Source organism: Brassica oleracea, chromosome C9 (genome assembly GCF_000695525.1).
Source record: "Brassica oleracea var. oleracea cultivar TO1000 chromosome C9, BOL, whole genome shotgun sequence".
Taxonomy (NCBI): domain Eukaryota; kingdom Viridiplantae; phylum Streptophyta; class Magnoliopsida; order Brassicales; family Brassicaceae; genus Brassica; species Brassica oleracea.
In genome coordinates this window covers 19,841,918-19,852,005 of record NC_027756.1, presented here as the reverse complement: position 1 = coordinate 19,852,005, position 10,088 = coordinate 19,841,918, and the positions used below count along the sequence as shown (strand labels likewise).

At 38.5% G+C, this 10,088-nt stretch overlaps 1 pseudogene; it reads right to left on the bottom strand.

Annotated features, from left to right (window-relative positions):
* Positions 1-8,109: 8,109 nt before the first annotated feature.
* LOC106316376 lies at positions 8,110-9,774 on the bottom strand (annotated as a pseudogene).
* Positions 9,775-10,088: the final 314 nt, after the last annotated feature.

Sequence of the window (10,088 nt, the reverse complement as noted above, 5' to 3'; positions counted from 1 at the left end):
TCTTTTCTTCCACTCAAACAATACGAGTGATCGTTGTATGCTTGTAACATTCTTGGTCTTTCTTCTTGATTTCTTGGAGCTCGTGCTTGGCGAGCTCTTGTCTCTTCCTTTCTATCGAGCGGAGGCTTTGATTTTATGATGATGAGAATAGTTCATGGTTTCTTTTCTCCTCCTCTTTTCTGAGAGCCCCCCCTTTACTAGAGTAATGACTTTGTCTTTTATAGAAGCGATTAGTCTCCGCCAAATCCGTAAGGTTGTTGCACGTGCCTCATGAGTCAAGCGCTAGCTTCCTTATTTTAGAGATACCGAGACCATTTTTTGCGGAGTGTTGTTATTATTTTTTGACTTCCTTAAACAATCATGGAAGAGACTTGGTGACATATTTTGGGTCCAACATTTGCCCCTCAGTCCTTCGAGTGAGGTAACGAAGTCGGAGGACGGAAATCTTCAAGAATCTGAAACAACGATAGACTCAAAGTTGATTTTTCTTCAGAGAGCTCGTAAAGTCGTTTGTCTTTAGATTGCAAAGTCGTTTGTCTTTAGATAGCAAGTTCATGCCAAAGAGACTGTATTGGGCGTTTGATCTAGGGATCTTCATGATTGGAGTCTGAACTTGATTTACGCTATTAAGTGAAATGAATTTAGCCGTTCAAGGTTCGTTTGATCATTGATTGATCGTTTGCGTTGGCGTATTGAGATAGGAGTTTTGTGTAATATGTTGAAAATGTCGCGGGAGAGACGAGACTTGGATGGAGCTTGGGGCTGTGCAGGTAGTGGCCGAGCTTGTCAATAGGATTTTTGATTTCGAGAAGTATGAAGAGTTCCCTTTATCTCTCATGGTAGATTGGACTTGTATGATGAACACATTTATCGAGTTCTTTTGTGAGTTTTTTGATGTGAATCTGGTCATCGATTTTGGGTCGACTCTGGTTTATGTAAATTGTTTGTGTTTGTGTAATGGTGTTGGAAATATATAATCCCAACGAATCATCAAGTCAATGCGAGACGATTGGCTACACGTCAATAGTCAAACTTTTACTTTGGTTCAGTTATAGGAGCAATTTATATTGCTCGTCCTCAAGGTGTTTTGCGAAATAGAAGCTGATCAGGAATCTAACTCGCGGGCCGCCGGTGGCCTAAGGGCGTGGTTTATATGTGTTGTTTTTGATACGGTCGATGAGAGTTTAGGTCGTTTGAGACCGTGAGGTAAAACTCGCTACGAGTTTGAGCTTGTTTAAAGTCGAAAATAGAGTTTAAGGATATTTTGAGCCAATTGAGACCGAAAAGTGAATCTCAATAGTAGTTCGAGCTACTGATAGTGTGAGAATAATGTATAAAACATTTTGCGGTTATATAAATTTATTTATGAAACTGTGATTTGAAATATTGATTTGAATTTGATAATATATAAGTTATAAAAGTAATGCGAGAATCTATTCTCTGATGCAATGTATTTATGTGTCAATAGATTAAAGATAATTATTTACTGACATGGGCGTATTCTGGTTTTAACGACTGTGATCTAGCAGAGAAGAAATGTTGTTGGATGTTTGATCGGTTTTTCCCTGTGTAGTTGATGAGAAGTTGATTATTAACTTGATATGTGCACAACTCATAGTACGCCGTCGTGGACCATGTCGTGCTTACTGCCTCTTGCGGCTTTGCTTTTCTTTGGAAATATCGTTTAGACAATATGTGATCTTAGAATATTTCTGCGTGGTTTGTCCAGATTTATCGTTTTCCTTAACAGGAAATGATTTCATGGTCGGAGCCTTTTAGTGATGCTTTGGATTTTGTTTGTGATTTTCCACGATTCGTTATAGATAAAAACTATTTGCTTCTTCTACGGAAAGAGATATACTGGCCCCTTAAGTAGTTCAAGATCGTTTGAAGTCAGGCGTTCGATGGCTCTTTTCATAATGAAGTGGATGGATTTGTCACTTAAGGAGTGTAGAATGCAAGGCTTGGGCTTTCTTCGCGCCTCTCCGGTATTTTTGTTTCGATCTACTTGATATCATGCTCAATATATTTCTGGAGGCATGATAAGAGCTTTTTCAAAAGCTTACTATCGATATGAGAGTGTAAAGTTTCTTTGGCTCCTTGACTTCAGCTCTTTGGGAATTGTGTTGGTCGATATTCTTGAAGAGTCGAACTCGGCCACTGAGCTGCTAAGGTTCCTTGGACATATGACTCGCTTTTTTCATGGAGCAAGATCCAGTTTCGGCTCCTCGAGCTTCTGCATCAGAGATCGAACTCGATGCCATTATTGGAGAAGGGTGACTTGTCGATCGTTCGTATTTCACGAGCTCGTTAGAGGTCGAGTCTGTCTATTTTTAACTTGGATGCAAGATCTGTTTGCTTAATGATAGTGGATATGTGTTTCATACAGTTCGTATCTGCGTCATTAGGGTTTCGGGAGCTCGATAGCTCGAGGGATTTTTGCGTTACCTTTGGTCGGTCAAATTGATTGGAGCGCGAACTGGTGGGCTTTCGCGTTCGAGCTAGCTGATCCAATCTTTGCTCAGTCTATTGAGACGTAGGCTGTGGTGGTCTGATTTGGATCGTGGTGCTGTCGAGATGCTTCTACGGTATAGAAATGTATGGATCGTAAAATGGAAAATTTGGGAGCACCTAGAGATTCTCCGTGGCTTGATCGTGTTATGTCGGTGGCGCTCAAATAGGACAAGTCGTCGAGATGATATGACTATAAATAGTGTTTCTCTTTGATCTTTGGTCTACGTAGTGGGACCTTTGTCTTAATTCACGACCTCTGTTTGTTGGAAAAGTCTCTTGACTCTTTTCTTTCCTTTTGAACATGGGCGGTTAAAGGGTTGACAATAACCGTTTTTTTAAATCCTTTGGCGGGATGTTGTCCCCCAGTTCTTCAAGTCAGGTGACGAGGTTGAAGGACAGAGAAGCCTCTAATCATGACTCCGAGCTCCATTTTCTTTAATGAGAGGTTTTCCTCATTGGTCCTGAGCAAGCCATCGGCTTCGTCGGTTTTGAATGGTACGTCGGTTTTGGTTAACGAGTTCAACATCGTGATCGTGATAGAACAACTTGTACCCTTGTTCGTCTATCTTAGTTATAATATGAGCTTGGCTCTTACTATAATAAATACGAAGATTTTCTTATGTTGTAGGAAGATCGTAACGAAATAGTGTATCATCAACTTGAGATCTTGTTGGGCTATGTTCGTGATGGGAGAGAACCGCTTCCATCGAACACATGACTGTATTTGGCTCTCCTTAGCTAACGAGAGTTTCTTGGTCGTCTGTTTATAACGCATATCCACTTCTCGTTTGCTTTTCGTGCGGCGAATATCAATTATTGAATATCTTTCTTCTATAAATAGTTAGAATCATTTAACGCCAACAATCACATGATGATAGGAGTATGGTGATCTTTTTAATGTTTTCTCTTGAGCGGTGAGAACTCTTCTTCGCTGGAAGGTGAGAGAGGGGTGCTTGTAGTCGTGGTTGCCAAACTTGTGATCTTTCGTTCATGGATGTCATGTGGGTAGCAACCCTGGTTCAAGTCTCTTATGATTCGATTTATAATCATCTCAATTGAGACATCGATTTTGTTGCCTTGAATCAGAAGCTTTCTTCATCGATCTCGAGCAAGATATTAGCTTTATCGGTCTCAAGCAAGACATCAAGTTCATGTAAATATTATCATATGAAAACGAGCTCTTACCATCATTCATCAGTATGAGGGGTTCGTTTTCGTAACTTTCTTATCTTCAGCGAACAGAAAAGAACGTATTCTTTGTGAAGAGTAATAAAGAAATGCATCTCGTTTTCTTCTCGTTGAATAATCGAGTGGTGGGGGAAGCGTTTAACCATTATAAAAACATATTGTTTCAGTTACGTGGGAATGAAGTAATCATCAAAGTCGCTGCTCTTGCTGAGCGAGGGGAATTCTCTTTAACTCACGAGCTTTTCAGCCTTGGGATGTCGTTTTCGGGAAATCTCTCTCGTCAAACTTATTGTAGTGGTGATCCCATCTCATTGTGATAGAAATATGACGGGTTTTTTAGTTGTTCTTCCTTTTCTTATGAGAGCTCCTGCTCTTGTCTGGCAAGAGAGTGGAAGAAGATTCTTATTCTCAAGGTAGTAATATCGTTCTGCTAATATTTCTCTCCATTCTTGGTTTTGTTGAGTTGCTTTGTCGGATGAAGGATTATATTCTGGCCAAACACGTTACCGTATTTGACTCGTGAAGCAATTGGCGAACATGCTAATGGTCTTTAAGACTCAGGCTCTTCTTCTTTGAAAAGTTCGTATCTTTGTTCATTATTATAATGAAAATATGATTCGTTTCTCGTTGTAATATGGACACATTTTTACTTTGTGCATCATGCATAGAATCGAGTGTCTTCCCTTCTCAAATAGTCTGAATCGTTTTGTTGTTAATAATCACGTCTAGGCATACATGGTTTAATGAATGATCGATCGCACCAGGTTGGGAGGATGATTTCATCAGTCTTGAGCGAGACATTAGTTCAGTCTCGAGCGAAGCGTTTCCCTTCATCGGTCTCGAGAAATATGTCGGCTTTATCAGTTTCGTTGTCTCGAGAGAGACGTTGGTTTCATTGGTCTCGAGCGAGACCAATCGACGTGAAACAGCTATATTCCTTCCTTGAGTTTTGTTGATAACCTTCTACAGAGATGTGTTCGTACTGAAGGCTTGATATAAATTTTTCTCCTTCTCGTCCAACCAATCACGTGGTGGAATAGGCTATTTCTTTATTTTATAATCCAATGAAAGACACGTGTTACCTTTGGTGTTGTTTCTCTCGTTGAACCAAAGAAGTCTTTAAGGGCTCGGGCTTCTTCTTTGGGAAGTGGAGAAGTCTTCATAGTGAAAGATGTCTACGATTTTGGCTCCTCGAGGTCCACGAATTCTTGTTTGTCACCTTTCCATCAAATGGTGGTGTGGATATTCCTTGTTTCCTTGTTGGTGTTTTTCTCCAAGAGAGATATGGTGTAATCATCATAAAAAGAGGAAGTCAAAACCAATTCACATGGCACATAGGACTATCATTTTTTTGGTGGAAGAAGATCCTCATTATCATGAGATCATAATAATATATTTCTGTTTGTTTACGATTTTCTCCATCCTCCAATGGGAAGCCTCGTTGAGCTGATTTGCTGGAGGAAAGATTCTGGTCTGGTCAAATAGTGACCGTTTCGTGAAGAAAATAACGAGCACATTAGTGGTCTTTTAAGAGCCCGTACTCTTCTTCTTTGGAAAGTGGAGAACTCCGATCTCTAGACATCTCTTCAATACATATATCGAGCTATGGAGGGTCGGTCGTACTTAGTTTTTTGTACACATTCCGAAACGTGCTCGAGGTATTGCATTTCGGCCTCTTTAGATTCTTCCTTGCTTTTGATCATCTATTGATTTAGGATTCCTACTCGATTTGTGGTAAGGTCTTTTTCTTCGCTTTGTTCTAAGACCATCTTCTGTTGATAATCGCTTTGATGCATCTATTCGGTTAGCAACCGCTCTCGTGTTGGGCGATCATTTGACTGGACCCAAACTCGGGAGGTCGGGCTATCAGAACTCGTCGTCGGTCTCTTGTGGTTTGAGGACATTATCGGTGAAATTCGGGGAGATGAATTATTTTTATCAGTAACAGAGATTCAATTCGGCTGAAGTCGGAACTGAATCTCGTGTTCCATTTCTAGTTACGATCTAGTAAGATCGATGTCATCGTGATGGGATGGTTCGTTTGTCGCGATATTGGACACCATATGAGATGGATCACAAGCCTTAGATCGGGTTCCTAGCAAGGATGTTTCTCGTTTCTCTTCCCCACAGTCGACGCCAAAATGTAGACCCTAAAATCTACACTAAGTATTTGATAGTGTTTGATTGTAAAGACTAGGGAAGAAATAACGTGGGCAACGATATCCTCAAAACACAACGATATAATCATGGCTGAGTCGTCCAAAATGGACTATATTTGTAGGTCGAATATCATAGAGATATCGGGAGAAGGAAGGATCGTGACTGAACTCGGGATTGAGCTGCCTACATATCCATCAAGGGATCAAGTCTAAACATAGTTCGGTTATAATCATCTCGAAAGAAATGTCGGTTTCATCGGTCTCGAGCAAGACATCGGCTTCATCGGTCTTGAGTAAGACTTCGGCTCAGGTTCAGATAAATTAGTCTAAAGACTTATTTACAGAGATTTTTACCTCTTTAGGTCAAACACCATGTGTTTGACAGGTCGTATCCTTATTTGGGCTCATAACGAGCTCGTTCCTCGACGCATACGGAGACGTAGTCTTCACTCCATGTAATAAGTGTAAATAATTAAATATCTTTTCTTCCACTCAAACAATACGAGTGATCGTCCTATGCTTGTAACATTCTTGGTCTTTCTTCTTGATCTCTTCGAGCTCGTGCTTGGCGATCTCTTGTCTCTTCCTTTCTATCGAGCGGAGGCTTTGATTTTATGACGATGAGAATAATTCATGGTTTCTTTTCCCCTCCTCTTTTCTGAGAGCCCCCTGTACTAGAGTAATGACTTTGTCTTTTATATAAGCGATTAATCTCGGCCAAATCCGTAAGGTTGTTGCACGTGCCTCTTGAGTCATGCGCCAGCTTCCTTATTTTTAGGGATAGAGACCGTTTATTGCGGAGTGTTGTTATTATTGTTTGACTTCCTCAAACAATCGTGGAAGAGACTTGGTGACGTATTATGGGTCCAACGATAACTATTTTCATAAATACTTTAAGTTTATTATAAAAAAGATAAAATTAACCCTTCTAAATCATCTATAAATATTTAAAAATTATTTATAAAAGTTTATAAATCGAATTCACCCCTAAATATTAAAACCCCAAATAAAAAATAACTAAACAATAAACCCAAATATTAATGCATTTTTGAAAATAGTACGCAAATTAGTATATTTCAATCAATTTATCAAATGTAAATTACAATAATCTATAGTTTTCCTAGAAAAGTATGGACATGTCTATATATGTTATGAGACCACGTAACGTGGATGAAAAAAAAGTGGATGCAAAATCCTTTTAGAATGCTTTTAGATACCTAACAATATTATAATATCTTATATATTAAAACATAAGTCACGACCTTCATTCATGTGTGATTTTTTTAAAAAATGGATCTAATGAACCTATTTCTAAAAACTCATGTTACAGTTAATATCTAATCTTATCATTTAAATTTTGGGCCTACCAGAAATTTTTATTGGGCTATGAATAATTAGATTTAAACAATAGATGATCCATTGGATTTATAGATAATATAATTAAATATATATAATTCCCTCTATATGTTAAATATTTAAATATTTGTCGATGTTAACTTTTAAAATTATGAAGATTTTCTTTTAAATAAAAAAATCATATTATCTAACAATGATTAATCTTTACTACCTTAAACCAATGAAAACAAATTTTAAACTATATAGTTTATTTTAAAAATTAAACAAAAACTAAATGTTTAATTATTTACTCGATAATATAAATCTATGAAACAAAAAGTTTAATTTTTTAAAAAATTTCCAAATTTGTGAAATGTTACAATTTCTTTGAATATGACAGTAAAATAATAGTTTAGTAATTTTTATATATATAGTTACAGTTTTAATAATGAAATAATAGTCCGAAAATATATATATAGAAGAAGATACAAATACATGTGAAAGTTTGAAACAATCTATTCAATAAAAAAAATATACTGTAAATTTATTATGATTTAAAAAATTATAGACACATATATATTAGAATATATATCAATTTAGAATTGAAAACAAAATATTTATATAAAAATAAATGAAAAAAAAAATCTGCGCGGTTGTGTGGGTGATGATCAAGTTATTTCTTATTTAATTAGTTGTTTTTAGTGTTTTAAATATTTTACGTGTCCTCAAGTTACGTAGGACCAAGTTTACAAAAAAAAAAAGTTACGTAGGACCAAATCAATCTTCTCTTTACGTACGATCGTGAGGTATACTATTTTGGAGTTTAAGATGCACCACCACCCCGATAAATAGATAATTGAAACACAAACTCGATCTTTAAAACCACAAATATTCTTACCAATGTTGACTGTATAGGTTTGTAAATTTACGAGAAGAATCACAACATTCTCAAAAACATATCCCTAATTAATTTTGGAGACCAACATGGCCCGAAGCTGGTCTGGCGTGTACGTTCTCGATCCCATCTTCACTGTAGCTTGTTGAATCATAAGATCATGAATCACCGAAATGCTAGCATGATTCAACTCAACATCCAAATCCATAAACGCATTCATCAATCTCGCTGCAGGATGATTTCTCTTGCTCGATTCCAACCTAACCATCGCATCGCAACCAAGAATCTTCACGTCAATAATCTTCACGTCAATATTAGCCGTTTCATTCTCCGATGCGTTTTCCCCGCCCCTACAGACGCTGGAGTCCACGTTTCGTCTAGCGATCTCCTCCCTAAGTTTGATGAGCTCCATTTGAATCGCGTTTTTCTTTGATTCCGCGTTTTCCGCCCTCGATTTCAGCTCGTTGATGTAACAAATCGCGTCTCCTAGCAACGATGCTTTGTCCATCTTAGATACGTTTGGCACAGTCGCTCGTAACGCGTAGAATCGCATGTTTAGCTTCTCGCGTCTCAACCGCTCGGCTTGTACGTGATTCAACGGCTCTTTCCTACCGTTTGCAAGTTTTCTCCCGCGTTTCTTTTTCCGTTTGTTATCCCGCACCACGGTAGCTTCTATGTCAGAGTGAACAAAATCATCAATGTGACCGTCATCGTTTTTTATCTGACCGGGATAAGCATCCCGGTTCGCACTATGTATTTCGCCGGAGTGATTTCCCTCTAGCATGTCGAAATTTATTTCCTGAGATAAACTATTCAGGATTTGTGGATAAAATGGACCAGGATACGGGCTAAAGGTTACGGTGCTTGACCCACCACCGTTATCTAACTGTGTTGAGAAAAGCGGGAAGGGGTTTGAATTCGGGTCACCCGAAAAATCTCTGGATCCTTCGAAACTAAAAATGACCCGGATCTTATTAAGAAGATCCGGGGTTTGTTGGATCTCTGCAGTGCATCCTAGCTCCAACACGCCGTTATCCAAAGGAATACATACTATGGTTTGCAACCCAAATTCACCACCTGTTTTAGCACGATCACAACCCGACCCCAATATAAGTTCCGACCCGGTAATCCAAACTGGTTTATACGTAGCAAACGCCTTACCAGGTAACCCGGACCCACTACCAAAGCTAACCGTCATCGAAGTCAAATAAAACCACGATGGATCCGAAACTTCCACATCGTCTTCGTCCTCCATCACTAGCAAAGCTTCGTCGGAGATCATCGAGCTCCCGCAAAATGGTACTCCGGTTCTCATTCTCCGCCACCGTCCTCCTCCTCCACCGGGTCTTATCAGCTTCTTCGCCTTTGTAAATTCCGTCGCCCCATTTGAGCACCGAGTCGCCGGAAAAGTCGTAGTACGACGGTGTCCAGAAAATGGCGTAGGTCCAAGCTTCGTGTGTTCCATTTAACACAGCTTGTAACCGCTTCTGGAGAGCACTGTCTGGGCTGGGATTTGCCGAAGATAATGGCGGCCAGGAATCGGAAGAGGGAGAGTTCATGAGAGCCTCGATCATGGATGCGGTAACGTTTGTATTTAAGTGATCCATCGTATAGATAATTCTTTGATAGAAAGTGTTTTGCTTGGGAAATTTATAGAAACCTACAGGGAAGGTTGTAAGTTACAAATTATCCCTGAAGCACAGTAATAAATATATTCATACTATAATGGACACGTGACAGCCTCACGATTTGATAATAAGTATGTTAACGCGTTCACACTATTCTATATCCATAAATGTGTTCATACTATGTACTTTACGTTTTTAAAAAAAATATATTCATACTATAATAAATATATTCATACTATAATAGACACGTGACAGTTTCACGATTTGATAATAAGTATGTTAACGCGTTCACACTATTCCATATCCATAAATGTGTTCATACTATGTATTTTACGTTTTTAAAAAAAAATATAAAACTCACATACATGA